The sequence below is a fragment of the Macaca mulatta genome, chromosome 20 (assembly GCF_049350105.2).
Source record: "Macaca mulatta isolate MMU2019108-1 chromosome 20, T2T-MMU8v2.0, whole genome shotgun sequence".
Lineage (NCBI taxonomy): Eukaryota > Metazoa > Chordata > Mammalia > Primates > Cercopithecidae > Macaca > Macaca mulatta.
Window position 1 is genome coordinate 84811595 of NC_133425.1, and position 21780 is coordinate 84833374.

Here is a 21780-nt window from a genome sequence, read left to right on the forward strand (position 1 = left end):
GAGATACCACACCAGAGAAATTAGAAGACAACCTGGTGGTGATGAGTGCTTCTGACCCACACCAGGTGACGAGGAGGAGGTAGCAGCAGTGCCAGAAAACAAAGTGACACCAGACACTCCTGCAGAGGGGAGGGGTTCCCATCACTCCCACCTGCTTTTGGCTTCTTGTACAACACAGACCTGTCTGTGACATGGGCGCTGAAACTAAAGCCAACAGTGAGGGAGGACTGTCACCAGACAGGAACATTTCTAGAGAAACGACGAAGCACTTCTGTAAGGGACACCAAATGCACCTGCCCCTCCTGCCTCCCCTTCTACCTCCTCTACCCCCTCCTCTACCCCCCTCCTCTACACCCCTCCTCTATCACCCTCCTCTACACCCTCCTCTACCCCCCTACCCCCCTCCTCTAACCCCTCCTCTACCCCCCTACCCCCCTCCTCTACCCCCTTCTCTACCCCCTCCTCTACACCCCCTACCCCCCTCCTCTACCCCCCTCCTCTGCCCCCGCACCCGAGACAGCACGACCACCCCTCCTCCTTCTACTCAATGAAATGATGAGGATGAAGACCTTCATGACGACCCACTTCCACTTATGAACAGTAAACATATTTTCTCTTCCTTATGATTTTCTGAATAACATCTTTTCTCTAGCTTACTTTACTGTAAGAATACAGTATACAATACATGTGACATATAAAATATGAGAGGCATGGTGGCTCACACTTATAATCCCAGTGCACTGGGAGGACGAGGCGGAAGGATCACTTGAGCCCAGGAGTTTGAGACCAGCCTGGGCAACATGACAAGCGAGACTCTCTCTCTTTAAGGGGGGCGGGGGAAGTGCTTTGTATATGTCAGTGTTGTGTTAAAATGTGTGTTGACTGTTTATGTGATCAGGAAGGCTCTGGCCAACAGAATCAAATACTCGGGGTATCAAAGGTTGTATGTGGACATGACTGTAACAGGGGTCAGTGCCACTGATCCCCAAGTTGTTCAAGGGTCAAACGTATATAATGATTTCATCAACATGTATGTCTATCATATTGATTAGGTCAATATTGATTTGTAAATTCTTGATACTAATTTCAAATCATGGCATTGAAGCCCAACCACAAAAACCTCCCTGGAAAATAGCAAAAATGTACAGCTTTAAAGATATTAAGCTAAATGTATGTGCTGTGAGGCTGCAGACACAGCAGGTGGAAACAGTCTGGCTGAGAACACACAACTGGCCAGCATGACTCGCAAGTGCTCAGGTAGCTTCTCTTGTTTGAAGACACTGGTGTACACAAAGATCTCCGCCTCCTGGGTGCAAGCAATTCTCTGTCAGCCTCCCGAGCGGCTGGGATTACAGGTGTGTGCCACCACGCCTGGCTAGTTTTGTGTGTGTGTATTTTTAGTAGAGACGGGTTTTCAGCATGTTGGCCAGGCTGGTCCCAAACTTCAGGCACTGTTGTTTAAAACTCTCGTATGCATGTTTTAAGGGGTTGGTGGGTGGGGGTGAGGTGGGGAAGGGCTTTCCAAGCCTGAAGACTTTTTAGGGTCAAGGTTCTAACGGCACACTGGGGAGCATCAAGATGTCTCCTGCAGTCGCAGACAAGCCCAGCTGAGGCATTCACTGTCACTTAGAACCGAAAACTTAGGGTCATCCATCCCAAAACGTCACCAGTGTGGACGAGCCCCAGGGAGGCCTTTCTCATTGGCTTCTAGAAGGTGGGGCTGGCCCCCCTGCCTGCCCCAGCACACGGCCGTTCTGGGAGCTGCGGGCAGCCGGCGGGCTGTAGAAGGGGTGCGCACCGTCTGTATGTGTGCGCCAGGAAACAACACAGGCTCACGCTTTTTCATTGTGTCTTGAAAACCTAGAGCTTTCTGACAAAGACCTTGTGCCGTTCCTAAGTGGAATAAAAATTTTATAAAATAATTTTAAATGGCTCAAATCAAGTGTTACCAGTGATCGGGGCTTTCACTATACATGGAAAGCTGACCATGGGGAACAGGGGCCTCCTGCTCCACACCCTGTCAGGGCATCCAAAACCAGCTCATGTAACTCTGGTTTCCAGAGTCCAACTTGAGCATTTTTTTAAGAGACAGAGTCTTGTTCTGTCACCCAGATAGAGCTCAATCACGGCTCCCTGCAGCCTCAACCTCCTGGGCTCGGGCGACACTCCCGCCTCAGCCTCCTGGGCTCGGGCGACACTCCCGCCTCGGCCTCCTGGCCTCGGGCGACACTCCCGCCTCGGCCTCCTGGGCTCGGGCGACACTCCCGCCTCGGCCTCCTGGGCTCGGGCGACACTCCCGCCTCGGCCTCCTGGCCTCGGGCGACACTCCCGCCTCGGCCTCCTGGGCTCGGGCGACACTCCCGCCTCGGCCTCCTGGGCTCGGGCGACACTCCCGCCTCGGCCTCCTGGGCTCGGGCGACACTCCCGCCTCGGGCGACACTCCCGCCTCAGCCTCCTGGGCTCGGGCGACACTCCCGCCTCGGCCTCCTGGGCTCGGGCGACACTCCCGCCTCGGCCTCCTGGCCTCGGGCGACACTCCTGCCTCGGCCTCCTGGGCTCGGGAGTGTTCCTGGGCTCGGGCGACACTCCCGCCTCGGCCTCCTGGGCTCGGGCGACACTCCTGCCTCGGCCTCCTGGGCTCGGGAGTGTTCCTGGGCTCGGGCGACACTCCCGCCTCGGCCTCCTGGGCTCGGGCGACACTCCCGCCTCGGCCTCCTGGGCTCGGGCGACACCCCTGCCTCAGCCTCCTGGCTCCCGCTGGAGCGTACAGTTTTCTGCTCCACCACTGCTCTCTCCCTCCCGCCCCCAGGTGACTGGATGCGAGCGCCCCAAGCAGCACGGAAGAGCTCAGTGCAGTGCGTGGATTTGCGAAGAACGTGTCGGTTCTTGCGATTCACAAAGAACCTGGATTGAGCACAATGGGCAAAGATGTCAGCTGTCTTTTTAACATTCTGTTCAGCAAGAAGAATGTATATAGTAATTTCCCAAAAAATGTAATACAAAATTTTTGAAAATGCGGAAAAATAAACAATTTAGAAAGAAACACTCTGCTGCAGACACTGGCCTCTTCCGTTTCCCAACCATCGTTTCTCAAAACTCACACTTTCACCTCTATTGACCCAGACACTGTTCTCTGCATCTCCAGACCCCTCAAGCTTCAGTCCAGGTCAGTGTCAATGGTGTATATGAAGCTCCTCTGCCACCAGAAATTCACTATGGAAAAATGTTCTTTCCGGTGCCCCAGTTGCAAAACAATAATGCCTTTTTCTTTTCTTTTTTCTTTTTTTGAGACGAAGTCTCGCTCTGTTGCCCAGGCTGGAGCGCAGTGGCGTGATCTTGGCTCACTGCAAGCTCCGCCTCCCGGGTTCAAGCAATTCTCCTGTCTCTGCCTCCTGAATAGTTGGGATCACAGGCATGTGCCACGACGCCCGGCTAATTTTGTACTTTTAGTAGAGACGCAGTTTCTCCATGTTGGCCAGGCTGGTCTCAAACTCCTGACCTCAGGTGATCCACCCGCCTCAGCCTCCCAAAGTGCTGGGATTAGAGGCGTGAGCCACTGCACCAGCCCAATGATGCCATTTTAACTCCTTTTCTCCTAAGTGCAGTAGAGCTCCCTGAGCCTTCAGACAGCTTCCTTGGGGCTACTCCAGAGAACGCCCAGCAGTCTCTACCTGCATAAGAAACGGGACACAGGGCAGGAAGAGCAGCCCCAGGAGCCTGACCACTGCCTTGAGACTTGTGAAAGTACTTTTTGTCTAACGCCAAACATGTCTTTGTTGAAAGACAATAACCAATAAGAGACAGGTTTCTAGATTTGCAGAAACTCTAGAAATAAAGGAAGGAAAGCCTGACGCGTGCCTGCCTGCTTCCAAGAGAAGAGAAGTGAGCAAAGGCAGAGGAGAAGGTGGAGGCCTCGCGGAGTGTCTCCTGCACAGGCAGCAGGCCTGCATAACCACCACTAGCACTGGGGCTTACAGGAGGAAGGAGTGCATGCAGTTCTGGCCCCAAAGGTGACCAGGCCTACACAAGGCACTGCATCTCAGAGGCCGTGGGCACAGGGCAGCCGAGGCAGGTAGATGGAGCATGCTTCCCAGTGTGGGCCCGCTCTGCTGGGCAAGGTTTCTAAGGGGCTCCAAGTGAAGCCCCTGAGCACATGGTAAACAATAGATCCAAAGTGGGGGAGAAGCGCAGCTGGATGCGGTGGCTCACGCCTGTAATCCCAGCACTTTGGGAGGCAGAGGCGGGTGGATCATGAGGTCAGGAGATCGAGACCATCCTGGCTAACATGGTGAAACCCCATCTCTACTAACAATACAAAAAAATTAGCCAGGCGTGTTGGCGGGCGCCTGTAGTCTCAGCTACTTGGGAGGCTGAGGCAGGAGAATGGTGTGAACCCAGGAGGCGGAGCTTGCAGTGAGCCGAGATCACGCCACTGCACTCCAGCCTGGGCAACACAGCGAGACTCTGCCTCAAAAAAAAAAAAAAGGGTGAGCAAGAGTTCAGACTGTGAGAAGCAAGACACCAAGAAACTCCCCGACATCAGCACCTACCAGTCTAGAGTGACTGTATAAGGAGCAAGAACCTTTCACATTGAAACAGTCCCCACATTAAATCACCAATAAAAAGCCAAATTAGCGTGAGCATTCCAGTTTACAAAACACACGGTATGATTTTCTAATTATCCAAACAAGTAACTTACATGGGATGATACACTTTCCAACAAGAGGAGAGCGATGAAAGGTGTCAACATCCCCCAACACGCCTGTCAGTCAGACAACGCGTGTCACAGAAAACCGCCTTCAGAGCTCTCCTCAGGAAACAGACGCCCTCCGCTACTCACATTCAGACGGGAGAACGCCTGTCGGCAGGTACACCCCTCCTTACTGAATTTACACACTTTGTGAACAAGTGTTCACTGAGCACATTCAGCCCCATACGAATGGGGGGTAGAGGTAGCGGTCAGATGAAACCCATGAGGGCATAACTTACAGCCTCTGCCACAGGCCAGTCACTTGGTGACCACAGTCCAGCAGACTGCACTCTCAGGCTGTGACCTCTTCACGGGGCTCAAACCCTATCTAGTTCTATCTTCAATGTAGTGTGTCTAAGATTGTTTAAGTAAAAGTGCTTTACAAACCGTGCAACCAGCCAGCACGACTGTCCAGGCCCAGGGAAGGTGATGGGAAGGAGCCGGTGAGCGGGGCCCAGGGAGGTGCCACCAGGATAGGTGAGAAGGACGCGGCCTCCCAGCAGCAGGGCGCACCCAGGTGATGGGCGGTCTGCTCCCACCCATCTCCTCTTTCCCCTGGAGCCCTTGAACCCATAAAATGTATTTAAGGATACTGACCAGGGCAGGGGGTGGCCCGAGCAAAGTTAAAAGATATCTAGAAATTCCTTGAGCCTCTAACTGCATCTTAAACTAGACAGCCGGGCACCCAAAGTCTAGAAATAATTTTTTTTTTTTTAATTTGAGACAGAGTCTCGTTTTGTTGCCCAGGCTGGAGTGCAATGGTGCAATCTCGGCTCACTGCAACCTCCGCCTCCCAGGTTCAAGCAATTCTCCTCCCTCAGCCTTCTGAATAGCTGGGTTCACAGGTGCATGTCACCAGGCCTGGCTAATTTTTTGTATTTTTAATAGAGACAGGGTTTTGCCATGTTGGTCAGGCTGGTCTCGAACTCCTGACCTCGTGATCTGCCCACCTCGGCCGCCCAAAGTGCTGGGATTACAGGTGTGAGCCACTGCGCCCACCCTGAAAAGTATAATTTTTAATAAAGGTAGCTATTCAATTATGCCATGTCATACACCTCTTTCTTGTCCGGATTCAACTTTCACACCACTGTAATGTATGTTTTAAAACAGTGACCTTCAGCTGGGCGTGGCGGCTCCCGCGGACCCACAGCCTGAGGCCAAACGACGCCCGCCCGCGCTGCTGAGTAAAGGTGAGGTGTGGACAAGGGTCATCCCAGGAGGAAGAGGGAGGAGCCACAAGAGGAAAGTGTTCAGCTGGGTGACAGCTCAAGGTAACAGAGCTCCCCCAGAAGCACTGCTAGTTAGGATTTCCAGGGAACCCCCTCCTAGCCGTGCCTGCCTGGCCGCTCTGGAGGGACAGCAGCAGCCCCACACCAACACTGACCTCCGCGGAGAACAAGACGAGGAGATCTCGGCCATGGCTGTCCCCACACTCTGGGAGAATGTGAGTTCAGAAAGGCGCTATGTCTACCCTCACTGATGGGCTGATTTCTGTTTGATTCAAAACCTCGGGGCCATGTCCAGTGGACGCTGCCGCTTCCTGTGCCAGCAAGAAGAGCCATGAAGTCCCCATGGAACAAAGCACGGCCAGGAATGGCCAAAGCCCAAGAGCCTCCCATGGTGTCACGTCGAGCCCCTCCCCTCAGACCAGCAATGCAGCAGGTCGAAAGCCAGCAAGGCCCAACGCCAAGAGCCCAATCATGATGGCACCCAGAGGGCAAAGGTGCAGACTCCTCCCTCACCCCCACTTTCCCGAACACCACCTCCAAGCTCAGGTCAGACCTCTGTCTCACGAACACCCGCTAGGGCCCTGTCAAACTCAGCTCCCACTGACATAGGCACTTCACAAAAGCATCCAGCAAGATAAAGAATCTGAAACTGGGAGGCCGAGGCAAGCAGACCACCTGAGCTCAGGAGTTTGAGACCCGCCTGGCCAACATGGCAAAACCCCATCTCTATTAAAAATACAAAAATTAGCCGGGCGTGGTGGCGGGCGCCTGTAATCCCAGCTACTCGGGAGGCTGAGGCAGGGAGAATTGCTTGAACCCAGGAGGTGGAGGTTGCAGTGAGCTGAGATGTGCTCCTGCATGCCAGCCTGGGCGACAGAGCAAGACCCCATCTCAAAAACAAACAAACATTTCTCAAGGCCAGGCGCGGTGGCTCACGCCTGTAATCCCAGCACTTTGGGAGGCCAAGGTGGGTGGATCACCTGAGGTCAGGAGTTCGAGACCAGCCTGGCCAACATGGCAAAACCCCATCTCTATTAAAAATATAAAAATTAGCTGGGCGTGGTGGTGCATGCCTGTAATCCCAGCTACTTGGGGCTGAGGTGGGGCAGAACGGGATGGGACGAGATGGGACGGGACGGGACAGGACGGGACGGGACGGGACGGGATGGGATGGGATGGGAATGAGACGGGATGGGATGGGATGGGATGGGACGAGATGCCACAGGACGGGATGGGAATGGAATGGCATGGGATGGGATGGGATGGGATGGGGCAGGGCAGCTTCTGCAGGAAGGAGCCTCTGCACTGGCAGTGGCACTGACAGCTTCAAAAGAGCTGCGAAGACACAAACTACAGAAAGAATATAACTCAATTCTTCTCTCTTTTTACCTCAATCGGGTGGCCTTCTGGTCTTACTGCATTTTTGGCAACCTATATTTAACACCTACAGAAAAAGCAGGTCCACTAGACAGCCCAACGATAGAACCGCTGGAGACGAGAACACGCATGTGTAAGAACATGTGTGTGTGTGCACACCATGAGAGACAGTTTTTTTTCTTTTTTTCTTTTTTTTTGAAACTGTGTTTCTGTCACCCAGGCTGGAGTGTAGTGGAACAATCTCAGCTCACTGTAACCTCTGACTCCTGGGTTCAAGTGATTCTCCTGCCTCAGCCTCCAGAGTAGCTGCAACTACAGGCACACGCCACCAGGCCAGGCTAACTTTTGTATTTTTAGTAGAGACGATGTTTCACCATGTTGGCCAGGCTGGTCTCGAACTCCTGACCTCAGGTGATCCATCCGCCTTGGCCTCCCAAAGTGCTGGGATTACAGGCGTGAGCCGCCGCGCCCGGCGGAGAGAAATGGTTTTCTATGGCAGAGTATGTAAGAGACAAAGGAGAACTCAAAGGGAGCCTGAAGTGCCACCAGAACCTCGTGCCAGGGCCACCTGCTAATGGAGCACACCTCCGCCCACCCCACCCTGCAGAGCAGACTGAGCCCATCCACAAGCCAGCACCCGACAGAGAGAAGGGCACCAGAGACACTGAGACCCTGTGGGTGTCCCTGCGTCCGAGCCTCAAGCTGCTCCCTGCCAATTCCCCAACTCTACTGAGTGAGCAAGAAGACAGTCACCATATTCCCAACATGACACACTCACAATGCTGCATGTTCACATTTCACTCAAATGCTTTCGAAGACTTCAAAACCACGAATTCGCTTTAGGTAGAATCCATCACGTACAGTCTGTAAAGAAAACCCCATTCAGCACCGCTTTCGTGTTTGACGACAGAAAGCCAACGTGAGCAGTCGTGAGACCGTGCGAGAGCAGGCCTGCCTCACCCCTGCCGTCGCGCAGCCAGAGGTGGGGAGGCCGGGGATCAGGCCAGACACAAGCAGCTCGCCAAGAGCTCCATTTCTGACCATTCCCTCCTTAGGCAACCCGGTGGTCCCCACTCCCAGGAGGTCACATGGATGCCAAACTTAGTGCACAGGGGACAGCAGTCCAGAACTCCCCGGCTCAAGCCAGCCTCCCAGGTAGCTGGGACCACAGTGTGTGCTGCCATGCCCGCAAACTGGGTCAAACTTGTCTGTGAGAGAAGCAAAGGGGATGCCAGGGTTTCTCCTATTCCTCAGATTTTTGTTTTTAAGTCAAGTCATTACAGATTAAGAAAATATAATACTGGCTTCCAATGAACAATTTATCTTTTAATGTAGGTTTACAACAAAATGGAAATCCACACTGCAAGTTTTCCATTAACATAATGACTGAATAAAAAACGACGCCATGTTAAAAATCAGTCACTTTTTTTTTAAAAAAAAGCTTAATTATTAAGACAGACAATGCACTAATCCTACCTTCTGAGGGCAGCACGACCAATTCCCAATGTTATTCGTATCCAGGGATCGTCCACACTGCCCAGCTGCCCCACCCTTTACTCAAGGAGACGCTGGAAACCCAGCCACTCGCTCCCCAGCAAGGGGCCCTCTTTTCTCACCAGGGGCAGAGGAGGAGAGTGAGCCCGGCACACAGCATGAGGGTGTGGCGGGGGACAAGGGGCTTTTCCTTGGAAGGATGGCAGCGGCCCGCAGTGACCTTGCATCCTGAAAGATGCCCTCGGGGAGAAGTGTTTCCAAAAGCAGCCTACAGGGCACGAGTCAAGACAGAATCACAAATCTGGTCTCATCCAGGAAACTGACTCCCTTACCTTCTGCTAAGTGGAAAAGCAGACAGGTTATAAGCTACTGAAGCTTTTTATTAAAGAAACCCACTGACTGTTAGATTCCATCAATCCCAAAGAGCACTGTAGAATCCCTGGAGACGACACAATGACCGCTAAACAGCACCTCCAGAAAGCAGAAGCCTGAAGACTCAGTCCCATCGGCCAGAACTGCGTGCGAACGGACAGTCCCCGTCAAGTGTGCCAGCAACACACCCTGCCCCAGCTCCCCAACACCTTGACCACTGGGTCAAGGGCATGAAGGGCTTGGCAGTGAGGGCAGGAGGGTGGCCCCACCCTGGGCGCCCTGTGTCCACTGGGTGCCCTGGAGGCCGCCCGTGGTGACAGGCCAGGGCTGCTTTCAGACATCCTGGAAGGTGCCCGAGCCATAGAAGGCCCCAGTAACATGGAGGAGGTGTCTGCCCTGCCAAGGGCAGGGAGGATGGGAAAGGTAGGTCATGCGGCCACCACCAAACAATGGTGAAGACGGCCCACTAAGGACACTGCTCGGCAAGGAAGCACACAGGAAGATCTGGAGTGCCAAGTTTAAAAAATAAATAAATAAATAAAATAAAAATAAAAAGCCTCTCTCAAGTGTGAGGCTCGGATGGTGGGAGTGCCCCTCGAACAGAAAGAAGGGGCTGCGTCTGCGGCGAGGGGAGAGCAGAGGGACAGTCAGGCCTCCCGGTCTGCACCACGGGTCTGTGAAGTTTCTAGTAAGGCTGTGCTTGGCCGGGCGCGGTGGCTTGCGCCTGTAATCCCAGCACTTTGGGAGGCCGAGGCAGGTGAATCATTTGAGGTCAGGGGTTCAAGATCAGCCTGGCCAACACAGTGAAACCCCATCTCTACTAAAAATTCAAAAAAATTAGCCGGACGTGGTGGCGGCGCCTGTGGTCCCAGCTACTCAGGAGGCTGAGGCAGGAGAATGGCGGGAACCCGGGAGGCGGAGCTGGAGGTGAGCTGAGATGGCGCCGCTCACTCCAGCCTGGGCAACTGAGGAAGACTCCGTCTCAAAAAAAAAAAAAGACTGTGCTCATCTGTTAGGTTCCTTTTTTAAACTTCAGACTTACAAAAAAGTTGCAAAAATAGTTTAGAGTCCCTGCATGGCCTTACCCAGCTTCCCTAATGCTAACATCATACATAACCATGGTAAATTTATCTAATTCCAAAATCAGCACTAACACCAGACTATTCACCACCACAAAGACCTGCCTCCAACGCAGTCACCTGCTCCAGGCCCGCGCGGACGGTGCGGGCTGCTATCTTCTCTCGTTCTCTCCATGAGGTCGATTTTTTTTTTTTTTTTGAGATGGAGTCTTGCTCTGTTGGTCAGGCTGGTCTTGAACTTCTGACCTCGTGATCCACCCGCCTTGGCCTCCCAAAGTGCTGGGATTACAGGCGTGAGACACGGCGCCCGGCCTCCATAAGGTTGATTTTCAATGTCTTGAAAATCATCGTGGAACAGAATGGAAGCCAGATCTGTGTTTCCCTGTGGTGCTGTTGAACACACACAGGTCACAGAATAGCCCCCGAGATGATGAAAAGGCCTGAATGCTGCATGTGTGTCTCTGACTAGAAAATATCTGCTCCTGAGAAGATGGGGCTGAAGGAGGCTGCACAGAGCAGGAACGCTGCAGCGAGCAGGGGACCCCCTTGGAGGTTTAGCGGACGGGACGTCATCCACACAAAGAAGAGCCGGCGGGTCCCGGGCTCGCACAGGACTGGAATGGTGCCACTCCCCAGCCAGATCCCCGTCCACAGCCCTGGGAAGCAGGTTCTGGAAGGCCCTGCCACAGCCAGGGGAACGATGAAGACAAAACTGAGCCAAGCTTCAGCCTGTCTCATAAATCCTAAAAGCAACAGCTGAAAGGGGCAAAAAGGTTCCAAGGAACTATCTGGATCCCAGAGCAAAGCCCAAGAAGATTTATAGGAATACACAATTATCCAGCACATAATGAGGTGAAATTCAATGTCCAGCATCCAATCAAATATCCTCAGGCTTGGAAGGTAGGACAATTTGAGCAAAAAATAAATAGGACAGCAGCGGATTACAGTGCTGGAGTGCAGTGGTACGACGGCCTCCAGGGCTCCGGTGATCCTCACACCTCAGCCTTCTGAGTGCCTGGGATGACAGACATGCGTCTCTACATCTGGCTAATTTTTTTTTACTTTTAGTAGAGATGAGGTCTCGTTACGTTGCCCAGTCTGGTCTCAAACTCCTGGGCTCAAGCAGTCTTCCCACCTTGCCTTCCCGAACACTGCTGGGATTACAGGCGTGAGCCACCACACCCGACCTACAACTTTACTGTAAACCTAAAATTTTTCAAAAATAAAAAGTATATTAAAAAAATTCCTGGGCAAGTAAATAAGAAAATACAATCACATAGGAGAAAAAAAAATCAATCAAAAGCAACCCAGAACTGACATAGAAGGCAAAATTAATAGATGCAGACATGAAATCGTGTAACTCAGTTCCTCCCCACAGTCAAAAATTAAAAACATGGAAGCTAGGAAAACACACCGGAATGAACCTCTAGAGATGAAGACGATGCTGTGTGAGATGAAACCCACACTGGGTGGGATTCACAGAAGAACAGGCACTCAGAAGATCTGTGAACTCAGAGATACGGCATATCAACAACTCAAATATGAGCAACCACCACCGAGTGTGGCGTGGGAGAGGTGCAGGAGCCTAACCTACAGTAAGGGGAGCTCGCAAAGGAGGTGGAGGGCAGAAAATAATACGTGAAGGAATCAAGCCTGAACGTTTCCAAATTTTGATGAAAACTGTAAACTCTAGTGATCCAAGAAGCTCAACAAATCCCAATCACAAAGCATGGAGAACCAGACCAAGGTACATCACAGAGGTGAAAAGAAGATCTTAAAGGCAGTCAAAGGTGAGAAACCAGGTAAAGAATAACAGACAATGGGGGCCACAGGTTCTCGGGGGAACAGTGAGCACACGGCCAGGGGCCAGCACCCGTAAGTCCTGCAGAAAAACACCTGTGAAAATCTTTCAAAAACAATGCTGCTGGTAATGGTTGTCTAACTCCGGGGAGGAGGTTCCTGGAGCTCTGCCCTGCTCCCCAGGCGCCCTGCCCCCCGCATCTGACTGTGCATATTCTTTGCAAAATCCTTTCCATGACATCAGTGAACGTGTAAGTGTCACCCTGACTTGTGTGAGCCACTCTCGGAAAATTACTGAACCCAAGGAGGGGTCACGGAAACCCAGATCCATGGCAGGTCGGCGGGAAGCACAGCCACAGTAACCCAGGGCTTGCGGAGGGCACTGGAAGTGCTGGCAGTCTTGTGGCACTCAGCCCTCGCCCTGGGGGATCCTGTGCTGTCTTCAGGTGGACAGTGTCTGGGCTGCACCGGACGGGGGGACACCCAGCTGGTGTCCGCTCCAGAACGGCCGCCTCCCTGCTGTTGGGGAGAAGCCACACAACGGGTCAGGCGTCTTCTGTGTGTTCTGTGGGGACGGCTGCTGTGGCACGAGAGCAGAGGAAAAATTTCCGTTTTCCCCTCAGAACCCCTAACTGAGCTTAGAAATACATGAAGTAAAGCTGCACAGACAGGTACACAAGACCACAAACTTGGCAATGATTTTAACACCCTGTTCTCAGTCACCGAGAGGACAAGTTGACAGGAAATCAGTAAGGACACCTGTAAAAATTAAAGTAGAGGTTCCTCTTCAAAGACTTTTCTCCTCATCTAATTAGGAATAAATAGTAATTTCTTTCAAAAGCAAAATTTATTCAAAGACGTGTGCTTACATTCTTAAATAACTGCCATAATAAGAAATCAATGTACTTTATGTTCTCAGCTCCCACAACTTAGCCTAGATATTTGCCCTGGCACGCTTATACTGGTCCACGCAAACGTTAGGTCACAGCCTGTTCCTCTTCCTTACGTGAAGGTGTTTTTACCCTTCTCAGCATTCCACAAGTGATTTCCTCCTTCCTTTGTTCTCCTCTGCCTTTGCCTCTTTTAAGAAGGTCTAAGTTGCAGCCAATCAGGACAAATACAGAACGTGAGGGCCCGTTCCAGCCGCTGGAAACCGGACACAACAGTAGGGTGGACGCCTCAGGTTATAAAAGACCCTGTCTCCTTTGTTTGTTGTGCTCTTGAGGCAAAACTGCTGGCGAGTGTACCCTTTCTGCAGAAAGTATAAAAATGGCCTTGCTGAGAAAATTAAATTTACGTTCAAGTGCTATTTCTTTACAGCACCAGGGAACAAACATTTCAAACACACTGATGGCCCGTTCCTGAAGCATCAAAAGAAGCTAAAATTCATTACCTGGATAAGGGAGTTTGAGGTAGATTCTCACCCTTTTCATGTTTTCTTACATTGTCTACAATGGGTAAACAATGGAAAAAAGAAAAACAAGGTTTATGTTTTGAAAATGTCTCCATGGGTCTGCCAGTCCATGTTCTCCATGAGCAGCACCATGATGCCACGCTGAGATGCGGCCACGCTGAGATGCGGCCACGCTGAGACGCACTAGGGTCCAGCCAGTTCGAGAACACGGTCCTGATGTGCTGAAGCAGACTTTGTCCCTCAGCCCAGCTACAGAAGTTAATGCTCAGCTCAGCATCTGCAATGCACTTTGGATGTCAGCCTGCAAGAGCACACCCAATCAACGTGGTTGAGCTCACAGAAAACCATGTCGAGGGCGTCTGGCACAGCCGGAACCTGTACGTAATCAAGTTCCTGGACAGGAAGTCCCCCAAGGCTGCTTTTCTCTAAACACTAGGCTAGGAAAAAAGAAAACTGGGAATACATTTAACCAACTCCATCAACTACATAGGAAAACACCTTTGAGAGTGAACTTGTATCTAATCACCACCTTGGGACCTGCCTGCATTTGAAATAAGTGAGTGATCACGGTCACTTTCTGTTTGTTTCCCCAAAAACTCCTTTTCTAAACTCCAGGCCATTTCTTCCCATTCTACTTATTATTCAAAGTCTACGCAAATGCTAACCTTAGTGGAGCCTCTGGCAAGCCCAGCTCCCAGGGAAACACGGTCGGTCTCCCTCCCTCTTCTTCACCCGCACACCTTCTTTCACAGGAGCCTCTGGAAGTCTCCCTCAGGACCTGGCACCTTCTTGCTACATCATAAGTACCTTGAGGGCACGATGCCAGCCTCATTCACCTGTTCTCACAGGTGACATGGCTCACACCCTGGGACCAAAAGAGTCCACCATACACATTAAACTTTAGTTTACTTCTTTTTTTTTTTTTAAGACCGAGTCTCACTCTGTCACTAAGGCTAGTGGAGTAGAGTGGCGCGATCCTGGCTCACTGCAACCTCCGCCTCCTGGGTTCAAGCAATTCTCCCACCTCAGTCTCCTGAGTAACTGGGATTACCGGCAAGCGCCACCATACCCAGCTGATTTTTTTTTTTTAATAGAGACGGGGTTTCGCCATGTTGCCCAGGCTGGTCTCGAACTCCCGACCTCAGAGTGATCTGCCCACCTTGGCCTCTCAAAGTGCTGGGATTACAGGAGGGAGCCACCGTGCCCGGCCTAGTTTCCTCTTAGGTGGAGTAATAATGTCCACCTCAGAAGACCTTTAAGGATTAAAAGGGGAAGCAGCCGGCCTGATGCAAACACGCAGGAACTATTCCAGCTGGGCCTACTGCCCTTCACTCTGGAACCTGGCAGAGCTCTGCACGGCATCTCGCATGAGACAGGCTCTCAGTATTTAATGGACAGGAGGAGACACGTCACACAATGGGGATAATCATGCTGATCTGCGTGAGGAAAACGTATCAAAAACGAAAGCCAAACAGTCACAAAGAAAGTACTTGTAATAGAAACTAACTTAATTGTGAGGGCTACGAGTAAGTGAAGCTCAAACGACTATGTGTCAAAAATGAAGTGGGTTCCTAGACCTCAGTGTTTGCTGACTGGAACACACAGCAGTGTCTGCAGCTCACAGGTGCTCCTCCCCACCTCCCTAACCCTCCTGGAGACTCCACCCATCACAGTCCCAGGTTCCAGGCAGGCTTCCCAGGCCGCTCGGCTGCTGTGAGCACAATGTCCTCCTGAGGTCAACGGGCAGGCAGCAGGAGCCTCTGACCTGTTTCTCTCCACGACACCGTCACGTTCTGGGACTGCAGTTCCACAGTGGTCTCCACGTCCCTGGAAAGCAGACGTCCTCCTCTCCTCCACGCCTGCCACACTGTTCTCAGTCATCAGGAAACTTCCCATTAGAAAAACAGCTTGTGGGCCAGGCACAGTGGCTCCCACCCGTAATCCCAGCACTTTAGGAGGCCAATATGGGCAGATCACCTGAGGTCGGGAGCTCAAGACCAGCCTGGCCAACACGGTGAAACCTCGTCTCTATTAAAATACAAAAATTAGCTGTGCATGGTGGCGGATACCTGTAATCCCAGCTACTAGGGAGGCTGAGGCAGGAGAATCACTTGAACCCGAGAGGCGGAGGTTGCAGTGAGCCAGTATCCCACCACTGCACTCCAGCCTGGGCGACAAGAGCGAAACTCCGTCTCAAAAACAAACAAACAAACAAAAAAACAAACAAAAAAAACTCTTGTGGAAAAATGAGTGTATTTTCTACTCCTCATCTCAATAAAACCTGAAAAAACTACTTTCATATACAGGAGTCATGTTTTATGATAAAGTGCTTCATTAAGGATGCTGTAAAATTATACATAGTCATTTCCATAATAAATGGCCTGAAGAGTTAAACACAAGAGGTTACTGAGTTATTTTTCAAACGTCCAGAGTCCTCATTTCCAATTACGGCAGGCTGGCTGTAGCACTGTTGGAAAGCCTCAAGGTTTGTTTGCAGCCAATTCAGAGGTGACAATTTATCCAAGGCTACTTACAGCTGAAGAGAGAACTCCCCAGCTGTTAAAAAGATCTCCAAACCAGCAAATACATAACGCTATGTTTTTAAGTCACTGCAATCCAGATCATCTTAAAAGTTCTGCATGACTTGGAAAAACAAAGACAAATTATTAAACCAAGTGACCAGGCTGAACCACAGGACAAGATTAAAGAGGGCCAAGAATAGGCAACATCACCACTCAAATGATCCAAGAGACTCCTGGTCTAAAAAGTGAGATGCTTGGTCAATTTTAAGGCAGCGTCTTAACAGGAAGAATTATGCAAGCAAAGTAAACTGGCTGAGTCCCAGGCAAGGGCTGCGTACTGCCAGAGGAATGGGCTGGACTCTTTCCAGCTCCGTAATCCTGGGAGCAGCGTTGGTGTGGAAAGAACCCTGACAGCAAGCTGTTACATAAGAACCCTGTCCTGCACTGCGGGGATGCGGTCCACCTGCTACTGGCATGCAAAGATCAAAGGAAGGAGACAGCACTGTGATGCCAGCCCACAGCTGGGACACGTGCTGCATCTGTGAGCATGCACCCAGGAACAGACACACAGACCCACCCGAATGGGGGACCAAATCTTCCATGTCCATGAGAATCCCAGGAGGGGCCCCAGGGTCACCACACTGGAACCCTCTGAAACTGCACACACATTTGCAAGCACAGGTATTGGGGGAGGTAACCGATACAGACTCTCCTAAGGGTGTGAAATGTTTGAAAAGTTGTCAATAAGCACACAGGCTGACCTCATTGATTCAACGACATTTTCTCACCCAGCACACAGACTGAACAGCTTGGTGCAGCTGCTTCCCAGGTATAAAACCACCTGCTTAGTAACAACGCCTTCTCGGCTGGGTGACACTGCACCGATGAGCCAGTTCACTGGAGAACTGCTGGGGTGGCAGGGAAGTCTGTCTCAACGCACTACGTCCCGAGCCCACAGCGTTCGTCTTGTGCATATCCTTCACGACAAAACACTGCTGCCGCACACCAGACACAGTGGCCTCTGGACAGGAAGCACCATCTTCAGTCAAGCAATGACCAACCAACATGCAAACTCTGGTTGTTCGGACATGAGTACTGGCAGATCATTTCTGAAAAATGAACGAAAGACGGCTGCAAGTTCAGCTAGAACACCTCAACAACTTGTTGTCATTGTGAAAATTCAAGCTTCCAAAGATAATTTTGGAAAACTCCAAGAGCAGACAGCTTCTGAAGAACTAAAAGTCTCCCTTGATGAGACAGGTGGTACTTCTGATGTAGTAAAATCAAGTGGATCCACACTGGGAGATGCACACAAGTCCAGGGCCCCCAATCGGCCCTCGGGTGCACACTGTGTGCTGACTTTGGTCACCTCCAGATGTGGACACACAGAGGTACACTCCCACACACAGGCGAGGGAGCCGCACCTGCCGCAAGAGGGGCCGAAGGGAAGCCCTGAGACTACCCCGCTGTTGTGAACGCTCACAACACAAACACCTGCTGGGTTTTGGTGTCATATCAATGAAAATCTCCAAAATTACATCAAAAAGCTATTTATTAAAAATACACTTCCATTTTCCCACTAGATTCTTTTTTTGTTTTTGAATACTTCAACCAAAATAACATATTTACAACAGACTGATGCAGAATCAGCTAGGAGAACCCTGCTGTCTTCTATTAAGCCACTCACTAAGGGGGTTTGTAAAATTTTAAGAAAATGCTCCTGTAATTGCTATTTGTTGTTGCTGTTTTTGAGACGGAGTCTCGCCCTGTTGCCCAGGCTGGAGTGCGGTGGCGCAATCTCAGCTCACTACAAGCTCCACGGCATTCTCCTGCCTCAGCCTCCCGAGTAGCTGGGACTACAGGCGCCCGCCACCACGCCCGGCTAATTTTTGTATTTTTAGTAAAGACGGGGTTTCACCACGTTGGTCAGGCTGGTCTCGAACTCCTGACCTCAGGTGATCCAGCTGCCTCGGTCTCCCAGAGTGCTGGTGGGATTATAGGCATGAGCCAGTGGACTTAACCAGATCACTAATTTTTTATCCTGGAAAATACAGGACTTTTTTTTTTTTAGAATGTACTACTTATATGCAATGGGTTTATTATTCCTATTTTTAATTGGAATTGGTATACAGACATTTTACAATCCTTCAGGTTTAACTTGGCAAATGTCAGACAGATACACCCACAGAGCCAGAGCTCTTTAGGCTCCTCCACATCCAAGGGCATTTCACAGTCCTGAGGATGAGGACCTGCGCAAGGGGAGCGCTGGAGACACAGCCATCAAGGCATCCACCTCCAGGACAGACACCAGCCAAGAACCCCCTCACGGCAACGCCTCTCACGAGTCCAACTCCATGGATTCCACCGTAAGTGCCGTCAACTGGATGTCCGCTTACAACATCTGAGTTTTCTCAAAGAAGCTGAAGCTTTCTGTGTCCTCAGAATGATTCTGGACCGCCAGCCGGTACCGCTCCCCGCCAGCCACACAGGGGATCCACGAGAAGCAGGCCTTCCCCGTGGCAGGCCTTGCTGCTCCTTTCTGTGCGGTCGCCCCCCATGGGGAAGGATGGAGCCCAGCAGAGTGGATCCCTGGCTGCAGGACAAAGGTGTAGACGGCAAGCAGCCCACCTGCCTCAGGCTGAGGCATAAACGTTCCCTTTTCACTCAGGAAGAATAAGACACAGTTCCCAGTTTCACAGAGAGTTTTTGTGGATGCTGACCCAGTACTGCTCTTGCAATGTCACAATGAAGAGGATCCAGAAGCCTCTCCTGTAAGCATCTTCTGATCAACAGGCAAGGGACTGGAGTGGAGCCCTCAGCAGCAGGCGGTGGCCAGGGACAAGCGGCCCGTGCCACGTCTCCCAGCTAGCTCAGCACCAGCACACGAGCCTTCGTCCTGGGCATGGGACTCCGCGTCCCTGGTCAGAGCAGCTGCCCCAGTAGCAACACAGGACCCGGAGGCACTGACTGCCTGTTGCTGAATCGGTGCGACTTTCACCCACCAAAAACAACCACAAAGCGTCACCAAGCACTATGTTAATAAAATTAAATTGTGTTTGGTAAGTTGTGTTTGGAGAATCTGGTAACACCGTGAAACAGCTGAAGATTACCTGTAATCTCAGCACTCTGGGAGCTGACATGAGGACTGCTTGAGCCCAGGAGTGAGACAGCAGCCTGGGCAACATAGGGAGACCCCATCTCTAAAACAAAAACAAACAAAAATTTTAACAAAACAAACAATAAAAAAACAAAATTAGCCAGGTATGTTGGCATGTGCCTGTAGTTTCAGATACTCAAGGGGCTGAGGCAGGAGGATGGCTTGAGTCCGGGAGATTGAGGCTACAGTGAGCTATATGACTGTGCCACTGCACTCTGGCCTGAGTGACAGAGACTGTGTGTCCAAAAAAAAAAAAAAATCCCAATACACTGTTAGTGTCTCAAGCCCAGGTTAGAAATTACTAGTCTAGTCTCTAACAGAAAAATCAGGTGGGCTAAGCAAAGGTACTTTCTAGCCCAAGAGTGCCAATGCAGTGGCAAACACATGGTTCAGCTGGCTGTGCACCGCCACCCAGGACCCTGGGGCAGTCTCTGGACAAGGCCCCAAAGACCCCAAAGAGACTCCCAACATCCCTCTCTCCCCTCAGCATCATCAGTGCTTAAAAATTGTTAACAAACTCCTTGCTTTGTGAGATGCAGTTTCCAAGGCGTTTTCAGTGTTGACTCAACAGAAGCTGCATCATCCCTGAACACTGTTCTCCTGTCACAGCCCCGGTGGCTCTGAACACGGAGCAGGAGCATGATGACACAGCAAGAATCCAGGCAGGGACACCTCCTCATCACGGCAGGTCAGAGGCAGAACTGAGCTCAGGGGCCAGTGGCTGGCTTTGTTTACTGTTCATTTCTCCGTAAGAGAAGCCCAGAGAGACAACTACAAGTGACCTAAGACACCCTCATAGGTGAGTGGATCAACCACCCAGCGTCCATCCAGACAACAGAATATTACCAGGCCCTGAAAAGACACGAAAGGACCATAAATACATGCTGCTGAGAGAAAGCAGCCTGTCTCCAAGGACTACAGGTTGTAGGGTTCTGACCCTGTGACCTCCAGCAAAGGGCAGAACTGTGCAGACAGCACAAAGATCAGCGATGCCAGGGGCTTGGGGGAGGGACGTGTAGCAGGAACACGGGGGACCTGGGGCAGTGAAACTACTCTGTATGATACCACAACGGTGAACCCACATCAGGATACATCCGTCCAACCATAGACTGCACAGCATCGGGTGGACCCCGAGGTCGTGTGGCCTGTGGGTGATGACGCTGTGTCCAGGGGGGTCGCGGCCGTAACAAACGGCCGCTCTCGTGGGGATGCTGAGCCAGGGGTGCAGGGGGACCCTCTGTAATTTATGCTCTATGTTGCTGTGAACCTAAAGCTAATACAAAAAATAAAGTCTACTTTTTAAAAGTGACCATCCTGTCAGAAAGACAAAATGTCCCAGAGCACAGGGAAGTCCAGTGCACCAGGACCAAGAAGCAGAGTAAGCCGAGTGACACAAGAGGGGGCAGCCTCTGCTTCCTAGGCTTCCCTGTGCTGGAGGCTGGTCATCTGACAGGAACCTCTGCCAAGCCACCTGGACCAGCTGCACATACCTTTGACGCCTGACGCCCTCCAACCTCTACAGACGCCCTCTCACAGGCTCCGCCCTCCTCAGGTTCACAAACACATCCCCCGTCCACCCCGGTGCTGCCTGGCATGGCACCTAAGACCAAGATGAAAAGGGAGGCACCGTATGCGGGTGGACAAATCCACAACACGCTGGCCCTCAAGTTTTCTCAGTAACATTATTATTATTATTTTTTGAGACAGAGTCTGGCTCTGTCACCCAGGCTGGAGTGCGGTGGCGCAATCTCAGCTCACTGCAACCTCTGTCTCCCAGGTTCAGGTCATTCTCCTGCCTCAGCCTCCCGAGTAGCTGGGACTACAGGCGCCCGTCACCACGCCCGTCTAATTTTTTGTATTTTTTAGTAGAAACGGGGTTTCACCACGTTAGCCAGGATGGTCTCCATCCCCTGACCTCGTGATCCACCCGCCTCGGCCTCCCAAAGTGCCGAGATTACAGGCGTTAGCCACCGCGCCCGGCCTCTCAGTAACATTATACATTTCTCTCTTTCCCCCACGCCCTCCCCCTCCCCAGACCAAATCTTGCTCTGTCGCTCAGGCTGGAGTGCAATGGCTCGATCTTGACTCACTGCACCCTCCGCCTCCCGAGTTCAATCAATTCTCCTGCCTCAGCCTCCCAAGACGGCCGCCAGCACACCTGGCTAACATTTGTATTTTCAGTAGAGACGGGGGTTCAGCATGTTAGCCAGGCTGGTCTCGAACTCCTGACCTCATGATTTGCCCTCCTTGGCCTCCCAAAGTGCTGGGATTACAGCACGAGCCGCTGCGTCTGACATTAAACTTGTCTCTTGATTATGCAGCGACTAAATATGATGTTGGGATAATGGGAAATTAATGCCAAGCTTTAAAATACAGAATATGAAATTTTATATACAGAGTAATCCTTTTTTTGTAAAAAGTATGTAATATATTCAACATTGTAGATTTAGATGTTTTATCTTGGGTGGTAGGATTACACGTGATTTTTACTTTCTTCTCTATACTTTATTTACTGGTGTTATGAGTTGAAACGTGTCCCTCAAAAATGATATGTTGAAGTTCTAGCCCCCCAACAACACAGACGAT

At 51.3% G+C, this 21780-nt stretch overlaps 2 protein-coding genes across 33 annotated transcripts in view; one reads left to right on the forward strand and one right to left on the reverse strand.

Moving 5' to 3' along the window:
* ANKRD11 (ankyrin repeat domain containing 11) overlaps positions 1-21780 on the reverse strand; it is a 235407-nt gene that overhangs the window by 120280 nt on the left and 93347 nt on the right. For 5 of the 32 annotated variants that reach the window (XM_077986771.1, XM_077986797.1, XM_077986788.1 and 2 more), the window contains exon 3: positions 16879-17146. The exons of the other annotated variants lie outside the window; for them this stretch is intronic. The gene's annotated coding sequence lies outside the window, so the exon portion shown is untranslated. The remainder of the gene's footprint in view (positions 1-16878; positions 17147-21780) is intronic. 32 annotated transcript variants of the gene reach the window in all.
* Positions 1-21780, forward strand: part of LOC144338207 (uncharacterized) — a 46555-nt gene that overhangs the window by 20633 nt on the left and 4142 nt on the right. The window lies entirely within an intron of this gene.